General features: G+C 60.7%; 2 non-coding genes across 2 annotated transcripts in view; both read right to left on the reverse strand.

Annotated features, from left to right (window-relative positions):
• Positions 1 to 926, reverse strand: part of LOC132953454 (large subunit ribosomal RNA) — a 4199-nt gene extending 3273 nt beyond the window's left edge. Inside the window, exon 1 of the ribosomal RNA XR_009665640.1 lies at positions 1 to 926. This exon is cut by the window's left edge and continues 3273 nt beyond it. This is a non-coding gene — a ribosomal RNA (large subunit ribosomal RNA).
• A 370-nt stretch (positions 927 to 1296) lies between these two features.
• LOC132953453 (5.8S ribosomal RNA) lies at positions 1297 to 1454 on the reverse strand. The gene has a single exon (XR_009665639.1). It is a non-coding gene; the product is annotated as a 5.8S ribosomal RNA (ribosomal RNA).
• Between the last annotated feature and the right edge of the window lie 8546 nt (positions 1455 to 10000).

The following is a 10000-nucleotide window of genomic DNA, read 5'->3' on the forward strand; positions in this document are numbered from 1 at the left end:
AGGGTGCGCCCTCGGACGGCCGAAGCCGACCTGGCGAAGACGCCCCCGGACTGCGGACCAGCGCGACTTTGAACGCCGGTGGGTTCGGTCGCTAGGCCATCGTCCGCACCGTAAACGGTTCACTTTCATTGCGCCAAACGTGGTTTTTCGTAAGATCACCGTTGACTCGCGCACACGTTAGACTCCTTGGTCCGTGTTTCAAGACGGGTCGGAAAGTAGCCCGAAATCGTCGCCGACCGACGGGACCCCGCCTGCGACGGGGCCGCGTCGACGGTTCTTGCCGTCGGGCGAGCCGACCAGGAGCACCGGGGTTCGGCGCGAACGGTCACGCCGAAACGCAACCGCCGCGACGAACGCCACCCAAGCCCTTCGGCCGGCGCCCAACGGGTCCGCGACGTCCGCTAACCGAGCGAAAGATCCGGCCGGCGGTTAGACCGACCGTGAATTCGCCCGGCGGGGACTCGCGGGCTCTGTCCGTTTACACCCGAACAGTTTCACGTTCTTATGAACTCTCTCTTCAAAGTTCTTTTCAACTTTCCCTCACGGTACTTGTAAACTATCGGTCTCGTGGCCGTATTTAGCCTTAGATGGAGTTTACCACCAACTTCGGGCTGCACTCTCAAGCAACCCGACTCGAAGGCGCGGTCCGATCCCGGAACGCTGTGACGGCCTCTACTGGCCTGGCACCATCTGCGGGCCATGGCCCCGTTCAAGGGAGACTTGGACCGTCACGTGCGCCCCGGCAACGAGGCCGGCCCGTACGCCACAACTCCCATAGGTGCCGCGACACAAAAGTGCGCGGCGGGATTCGGCGATGGGCTTTTCCCTGTTCGCTCGCCGCTACTAAGGGAATCACGGTTGTTTTCTTTTCCTCCGCTTATTAATATGCTTAAATCCGGCGGGTAGTCCCGCCTGATCTGAGGTCGGAACGTATCGGTTTTTTTTTTTTTTAAATTACACGGCAGCCTGCGGTCCGCGCTCCGCCCGTACGGTGACCGTCCGCGTCCGCGTCTCGGAAGCCGGAGAGGTCCGTGGACTCTCAGCCGACCCGGCCGCGCTCTCGCGCGGCGGGCGGACGGGGACGTGCCGTTTGACGACGCGAGAACCCGTGACTGTTTGCCGTCACAACTTGGGCGGACGACCGGAGGCGGCCGCGCGAGCGCGGTTTTCCACGGTCGAACCGCCAATCTCGCACCACCGGAGCGGCCGACGGGCGGGCGGACAGTCCCCGGGAGGACTGCCGCCGCCGTCGGACGCCTGCCGGCGGCGCATCGGTCTGGCCGAGTATCCGGTATACGACCCTCAGACAGGCGTGGCCCGGGACCCGCGGGTCACCGAGGCCGCAATGTGCGTTCGACTGGTCGATGTTCGTATAACCTGCGGATTACACGACGACGCGCAGATAGCTGCGGTCTTCATCGATCCACGAGCCAAGTGATCCGCTGTTCGGGGTCGGGTGTTTTTTTTTTGTCGACGAAACTTCTACCGGCCACGCGCCGTGCGCGGACGCACGGCGGGGCCCGTATGGTCTTTCGACGTTAACCATCTTTCGGTCGACGCTCGGTCGGGGGTCGCGGCGCGCGGGCGGTCGGCGAGCTAGTCGCGAGCGCACGCGGCCACGGGGTCGGATTAGGCGCGCGCGAGACCGGCAAGTGCTGCCGGTACCGCGGGCCCGTCTCTAATGATCCTTCCGCAGGTTCACCTACGGAAACCTTGTTACGACTTTTACTTCCTCTAAACGGCCGATTTCGGTCATCTTCGCGATCGCGCGACGACCCAGCCCCCGAGGGGGCCGAATAACGCGCGTCCACTCCGAAGACCTCAATGCGACCGTTCAATCGGTAGTAGCGACGGGCGGTGTGTACAAAGGGCAGGGACGTAATCAACGCGAGCTGATGACTCGCGCTTACTGGGAATTCCTCGTTCACGTGGAAAAATTGCAAGCCACGATCCCTAAGCACGAAGGAGGTTCAGCGGGTTACCCGGAAGCCTGTCGGCCCAGGAATGTTAACACACGCTGATTCCTTCAGTGTAGCGCGCGTGCGGCCCAGAACATCTAAGGGCATCACAGACCTGTTATCGCTCAGTCTCGTGCGGCTATTTTCGTCCGCCGCCTGTCCCTCTAAGAAGAGTTTAAGCTCCTGGGAGCCGGCGGTAGCCCTAGTAACGTATCGTGATCCGCCGGCGACGGCCGCGAACACGGCGCGCTTCACCACGGAGCCCGACGCACGACGGACGCGCGCCGACCGGAGGTGGTTGCCCCCCGGCCGACACACGCCCGCCGCACGCCGGGACGCGGATGGCGCGGCCGCGCTCGACGACCGCCGTGGACGACGGGCGAACGCGTTCGGGGATACCGGGCCGAGCCGACGGGTACGCGAACACGGACGGCCGAAACCGCCCGCGCCGCGCACACGCCGACCCGGGGTTACCCGCCTAGTTAGCAGGACAGAGTCTCGTTCGTTATCGGAATTAACCAGACAGATCGCTCCACCAACTAAGAACGGCCATGCACCACCACCCACCGAATCAAGAAAGAGCTCTCAATCTGTCAATCTTTCCGGTGTCCGGGCCTGGTGAGGTTTCCCGTGTTGAGTCAAATTAAGCCGCAGGCTCCACTCCTGGTGGTGCCCTTCCGTCAATTCCTTTAAGTTTCAACTTTGCAATCATACTTCCCCCGGAACCGAAAAGCTTCGGTTTCCCGGAAGCTGCCCGCCGGGTCGTTAATGAAACGCCGGCGGATCGCTAGCTGGCATCGTTTACAGTTAGAACTAGGGCGGTATCTGATCGCCTTCGAACCTCTAACTTTCGTTCTTGATCATACGAGAACGTACTTGGCAAATGCTTTCGCGTCAGTTCGTCTCGAGACGATCCAAGAATTTCACCTCTAACGTCTCGGTACGAATGCCCCCGCCCGTCTCTGTTGATCATTACCTCCGGTCCCGAAAACCGGCCCGGCGGGACGCGCGGGCGACTGGCGCCCGCGGCCCGGCGGCCCGCGCACGGAAACGCCCCGGAGGGCGATTTCGCGCGCCCGCGAAGGGCGGAGATGCGCGGGACCGAGGTCTTGTTCCATTATTCCATGCGACCAGTATTCAGGGCCTTTTGACGAGACGGCCGTGAAGCCGCCCCGCCAGATTTGAGCCTGCTTTGAGCACTCTAATTTGTTCAAAGTAAACGTGTCGGCCCGCCGACGGCAATCGGTGAAGATCACCGCGCAGCAAGATTGGAGTAGGCGGCCGCCGTCGTCGAACCCCGACGGCCGCGCGACGCGTGGCCGCGCGGCGCGCCGGAAGCCCGAGACACGTGTCCGCCTGCCGACAATACGTCCGGCCGACGTGCCGGTAACTAACACCCCGAGACGGCTGACGAGCGCGACGACGACCGCGCCGACGGGACACGTGGTCCCGCGACACGGCCGGCCGCGACACGACGGACCGCCAGGGTGGTCCGGCACCGCCCAGACACAGATCCGACTACGAGCTTTTTAACCGCAACAACTTTAATATACGCTATTGGAGCTGGAATTACCGCGGCTGCTGGCACCAGACTTGCCCTCCAATTGATCCTCGTTTAAAGGTTTTAAAGTGTTCTCATTCCGATTACGGGGCCTCGGATGAGTCCCGTATCGTTATTTTTCGTCACTACCTCCCCGTTCCGGGAGTGGGTAATTTGCGCGCCTGCTGCCTTCCTTGGATGTGGTAGCCGTTTCTCAGGCTCCCTCTCCGGAATCGAACCCTGATTCCCCGTTACCCGTTACCACCACGGTAGGCATGGAACCTACCGTCGACAGTTGATAAGGCAGACATTTGAAAGATGCGTCGCCGGTACGGAGACCGTGCGATCAGCTCGAAGTTATTCAGAGTCACCAGGTCTTTGCGCGGGCCGCGATCGGGACGCGCACGAAGCGCGCCGCGACGGGCCGGTTTTGATCTAATAAAAGCGTTCCTCCCGCGAGCGACGCCCGAGGGCGCCGCGACGGTCGGAACTCTGTCGGCATGTATTAGCTCTAGAATTACCACAGTTATCCAAGTAACTTGGGTACGATCTAAGGAACCACAACTGATTTAATGAGCCTTTCGCGGTTTCACCTTAATGCGGCTTGCACTGAGACATGCATGGCTTAATCTTTGAGACAAGCATATGACTACTGGCAGGATCAACCAGGGATCTCGGTTTTACAACAACTGCGTCCCGTGACGGATCCCCGCGGCGACGCCGACCAAGGGGCGACGACGACGCGGACACTCGTCTCGGGACGCGTGCGTCCGAGCGCCGGTCCGCCCGTGGGCAAGCCGACGCCGAGGAAGGTCGAAACGACCGTGACCGGTATACGGTCACGGCGCACGACCGACCGCGGTTCGAGTGGGATACGTGCGCGGACGGGCGCCCGTAAACCGCGCGCTTCGGTCGACGCGAGCGCCGCACTGAGCACCCGCAGAACGCGGGGCGACTGCGGCGGCGGTCGCGTGCGGAAGACCGAACACACGCGGAGAGCGAGCGCTCGCCCGACGCGACGTGACCCGTGCGTTGACGAGAGTCGGGGTTAGCGCGTACGCCGTCCGTTTTCAGCGGACGGAGAATTACCGCGCTAGCGCCTCTCGCCAGGTTTATAACGGCCCCCAGCCGAGATCGTGGGGGAAGCCGGGACGCGACGCGAAGTCCGTCGTCCCGGGGCTTCGCCCCGGCGACCGCCGGGCACGGCGACGATGGCCGGCCGCGGCGGGAATGTTTTGGCGTCGAGAGCTCGTAACTTGCGGAACGGTAACGGGAGTCGTCATCGATTTTTGAAAAAAAACGATTTGCGCGTCGGAGGCCCACCGGAAGGCGGGCCTGCGACGCCGGTTGAGTTTTGCCACTCGGCGTGCGAGATGGGTCGGTCGCCGAAACTTGGACGGATACCATCGAAGGGCACCGGATTGCTGACCATTCCGAAGACTGGGGCAGACCGGTGCGCGGCGATGGACGCGTCGGCTTCGGCGTCGCCCGTGGCTTTGCTGTCGTACGTGATTGGCGATCGGACGCCGGCGGAACGCCGACGACCGAGTCGCTCACAAATTTACAAAATCTCGAGTTTCACAATGTGCGACGGGGGTGTTCACGCGTAGTGGTACACCCGGGTCGAAGGAACTTCGCCATCACCGTGCGTAGCGGTTAGGCGAGAATCGAAAATCCGTCAATCACCGTGCGTAGCGGTTAGGCGAAAATCACAAAATCCGTGCGTAGCGGTACGGCCGCGGATAAAGGATTACCGATTTAATTGTCGCGGACACCGGTGTCCTATAGTACTCGGAACGTACGACGTGAACACGTCTCGGGTACGTCGAGATCGAACCAACGGTTAACGAGTTATTGCACACGGAAAAACTACGTTCGAAAAGTTGAATTCGAAATCGTGTCGACGGACATCGCCGGGGCTGCCGTCATGTGCACCACCCCGGCACCGACGAATAACCGAGGACGTCGAGTGAAAAAAAAAAATCGAATTTTCACACACGGTGGTCCGTGCGACGGGACGGTACGGCGGGCGCGCAGCTCGGCGACGGTAATCACCCCTGTAACGTCGCGGTCAGCGCAGAAATTCTACGCGGTAAAGGTTTTCGGCAAAGGGGGATATCCCTGGACAACGACTCTGCGGTCTGCCCGTGATGAACGGTACGGTCGATGTCACCGGCAAACCGTGAAAACGGTTGACCGAGACCCCGCCGTCGGAATACAGTCAATCACAGTGCGTAGCGGTTAAGCGAAAATCAAATATCGGTCTATCTCCGTGCGTAGCGGTACGGCCGCGGATAAAGGATTACCGATTTAAATGTCGCGGACACCGGTGTCCTATAGTACTCGGAACGTACGACGTGAACACGTCTCGGGTACGTCGAGATCGAACCAACGGTTAACGAGTTATTGCACACGGAAAAACTACGTTCGAAAAGTTGAATTCGAAATCGTGTCGACGGACATCGCCGGGGCTGCCGTCATGTGCACCACCCCGGGACCGCCGAATAACCGCGAACGTCGAGTGAAAAAAAAAAATCGAATTTTCACACGCGGTGGTTCGGATCCGGTCACGGGGACGCCGCCGCGCACCAAGGGCGACTCCGCGCCTCGCCCGTCGATGAAAAATATTTCCGCGTACGGCACTCCGAGTCCGCGGGACGTAATAATTCTTTACGTTAGTCCACCTCGCACCCGTCGAACGCCGACCAGACAAAAATCGGCAATCGATGAAGGGCACAGTGTCCACGGATCCGGTCACGGGGACGCCGCCGCGCACCAAGGGCGACTCCGCGCCTCGCCCGTCGATGAAAAATATTTCCGCGTACGGCACTCCGAGTCCGCGGGACGTGCTCGCCGAATGCCCGCACCGAATAATACCGGTAAACCACATCCACTTGCCGTATTAATATTTTACGTTAGTCCACCTCGCACCCGTCGAACGCCGACCAGACAAAAATCGGCAATCGATGAAGGGCACAGTGTCCACGGATCCGGTCACGGGGACGCCGCCGCGCACCAAGGGCGACTCCGCGCCTCGCCCGTCGAAGAAAAATTTTTCCGCGTTCGGCACACCGAGTCCGCGGGACGTAATAATTCTTTACGTTAGTCCACCTCGCACCCGTCGAACGCCGACCAGACAAAAATCGGCAATCGATGAAGGGCACAGTGTCCACGGATCCGGTCACGGGGACGCCGCCGCGCACCAAGGGCGACTCCGCGCCTCGCCCGTCGATGAAAAATATTTCCGCGTACGGCACTCCGAGTCCGCGGGACGTAATAATTCTTTACGTTAGTCCACCTCGCACCCGTCGAACGCCGACCAGACAAAAATCGGCAATCGATGAAGGGCACAGTGTCCACGGATCCGGTCACGGGGACGCCGCCGCGCACCAAGGGCGACTCCGCGCCTCGCCCGTCGATGAAAAATATTTCCGCGTACGGCACTCCGAGTCCGCGGGACGTGCTCGCCGAATGCCCGCACCGAATAATACCGGTAAACCACATCCACTTGCCGTATTAATATTTTACGTTAGTCCACCTCGCACCCGTCGAACGCCGACCAGACAAAAATCGGCAATCGATGAAGGGCACAGTGTCCACGGATCCGGTCACGGGGACGCCGCCGCGCACCAAGGGCGACTCCGCGCCTCGCCCGTCGATGAAAAATTTTTCCGCGTTCGGCACACCGAGTCCGCGGGACGTAATAATTCTTTACGTTAGTCCACCTCGCACCCGTCGAACGCCGACCAGACAAAAATCGGCAATCGATGAAGGGCACAGTGTCCACGGATCCGGTCACGGGGACGCCGCCGCGCACCAAGGGCGACTCCGCGCCTCGCCCGTCGATGAAAAATATTTCCGCGTACGGCACTCCGAGTCCGCGGGACGTAATAATTCTTTACGTTAGTCCACCTCGCACCCGTCGAACGCCGACCAGACAAAAATCGGCAATCGATGAAGGGCACAGTGTCCACGGATCCGGTCACGGGGACGCCGCCGCGCACCAAGGGCGACTCCGCGCCTCGCCCGTCGATGAAAAATATTTCCGCGTACGGCACTCCGAGTCCGCGGGACGTGCTCGCCGAATGCCCGCACCGAATAATACCGGTAAACCACATCCACTTGCCGTATTAATATTTTACGTTAGTCCACCTCGCACCCGTCGAACGCCGACCAGACAAAAATCGGCAATCGATGAAGGGCACAGTGTCCACGGATCCGGTCACGGGGACGCCGCCGCGCACCAAGGGCGACTCCGCGCCTCGCCCGTCGAAGAAAAATTTTTCCGCGTTCGGCACACCGAGTCCGCGGGACGTAATAATTCTTTACGTTAGTCCACCTCGCACCCGTCGAACGCCGACCAGACAAAAATCGGCAATCGATGAAGGGCACAGTGTCCACGGATCCGGTCACGGGGACGCCGCCGCGCACCAAGGGCGACTCCGCGCCTCGCCCGTCGATGAAAAATATTTCCGCGTACGGCACTCCGAGTCCGCGGGACGTAATAATTCTTTACGTTAGTCCACCTCGCACCCGTCGAACGCCGACCAGACAAAAATCGGCAATCGATGAAGGGCACAGTGTCCACGGATCCGGTCACGGGGACGCCGCCGCGCACCAAGGGCGACTCCGCGCCTCGCCCGTCGATGAAAAATATTTCCGCGTACGGCACTCCGAGTCCGCGGGACGTGCTCGCCGAATGCCCGCACCGAATAATACCGGTAAACCACATCCACTTGCCGTATTAATATTTTACGTTAGTCCACCTCGCACCCGTCGAACGCCGACCAGACAAAAATCGGCAATCGATGAAGGGCACAGTGTCCACGGATCCGGTCACGGGGACGCCGCCGCGCACCAAGTGCGACTCCGCGCCTCGCCCGTCGATGAAAAATTTTTCCGCGTTCGGCACACCGAGTCCGCGGGACGTAATAATTCTTTACGTTAGTCCACCTCGCACCCGTCGAACGCCGACCAGACAAAAATCGGCAATCGATGAAGGGCACAGTGTCCACGGATCCGGTCACGGGGACGCCGCCGCGCACCAAGGGCGACTCCGCGCCTCGCCCGTCGATGAAAAATATTTCCGCGTACGGCACTCCGAGTCCGCGGGACGTAATAATTCTTTACGTTAGTCCACCTCGCACCCGTCGAACGCCGACCAGACAAAAATCGGCAATCGATGAAGGGCACAGTGTCCACGGATCCGGTCACGGGGACGCCGCCGCGCACCAAGGGCGACTCCGCGCCTCGCCCGTCGATGAAAAATATTTCCGCGTACGGCACTCCGAGTCCGCGGGACGTGCTCGCCGAATGCCCGCACCGAATAATACCGGTAAACCACATCCACTTGCCGTATTAATATTTTACGTTAGTCCACCTCGCACCCGTCGAACGCCGACCAGACAAAAATCGGCAATCGATGAAGGGCACAGTGTCCACGGATCCGGTCACGGGGACGCCGCCGCGCACCAAGGGCGACTCCGCGCCTCGCCCGTCGAAGAAAAATTTTTCCGCGTTCGGCACACCGAGTCCGCGGGACGTAATAATTCTTTACGTTAGTCCACCTCGCACCCGTCGAACGCCGACCAGACAAAAATCGGCAATCGATGAAGGGCACAGTGTCCACGGATCCGGTCACGGGGACGCCGCCGCGCACCAAGGGCGACTCCGCGCCTCGCCCGTCGATGAAAAATATTTCCGCGTACGGCACTCCGAGTCCGCGGGACGTAATAATTCTTTACGTTAGTCCACCTCGCACCCGTCGAACGCCGACCAGACAAAAATCGGCAATCGATGAAGGGCACAGTGTCCACGGATCCGGTCACGGGGACGCCGCCGCGCACCAAGGGCGACTCCGCGCCTCGCCCGTCGAAGAAAAATTTTTCCGCGTTCGGCACACACCGAGTCCGCGGGACGTAATAATTCTTTACGTTAGTCCACCTCGCACCCGTCGAACGCCGACCAGACAAAAATCGGCAATCGATGAAGGGCACAGTGTCCACGGATCCGGTCACGGGGACGCCGCCGCGCACCAAGGGCGACTCCGCGCCTCGCCCGTCGATGAAAAATATTTCCGCGTACGGCACTCCGAGTCCGCGGGACGTAATAATTCTTTACGTTAGTCCACCTCGCACCCGTCGAACGCCGACCAGACAAAAATCGGCAATCGATGAAGGGCACAGTGTCCACGGATCCGGTCACGGGGACGCCGCCGCGCACCAAGGGCGACTCCGCGCCTCGCCCGTCGATGAAAAATATTTCCGCGTACGGCACTCCGAGTCCGCGGGACGTGCTCGCCGAATGCCCGCACCGAATAATACCGGTAAACCACATCCACTTGCCGTATTAATATTTTACGTTAGTCCACCTCGCACCCGTCGAACGCCGACCAGACAAAAATCGGCAATCGATGAAGGGCACAGTGTCCACGGATCCGGTCACGGGGACGCCGCCGCGCACCAAGGGCGACTCCGCGCCTCGCCCGTCGATGAAAAATTTT

The sequence above is a fragment of the Metopolophium dirhodum genome, unplaced genomic scaffold (assembly GCF_019925205.1).
Source record: "Metopolophium dirhodum isolate CAU unplaced genomic scaffold, ASM1992520v1 scaffold42, whole genome shotgun sequence".
Classification (NCBI taxonomy): domain Eukaryota; kingdom Metazoa; phylum Arthropoda; class Insecta; order Hemiptera; family Aphididae; genus Metopolophium; species Metopolophium dirhodum.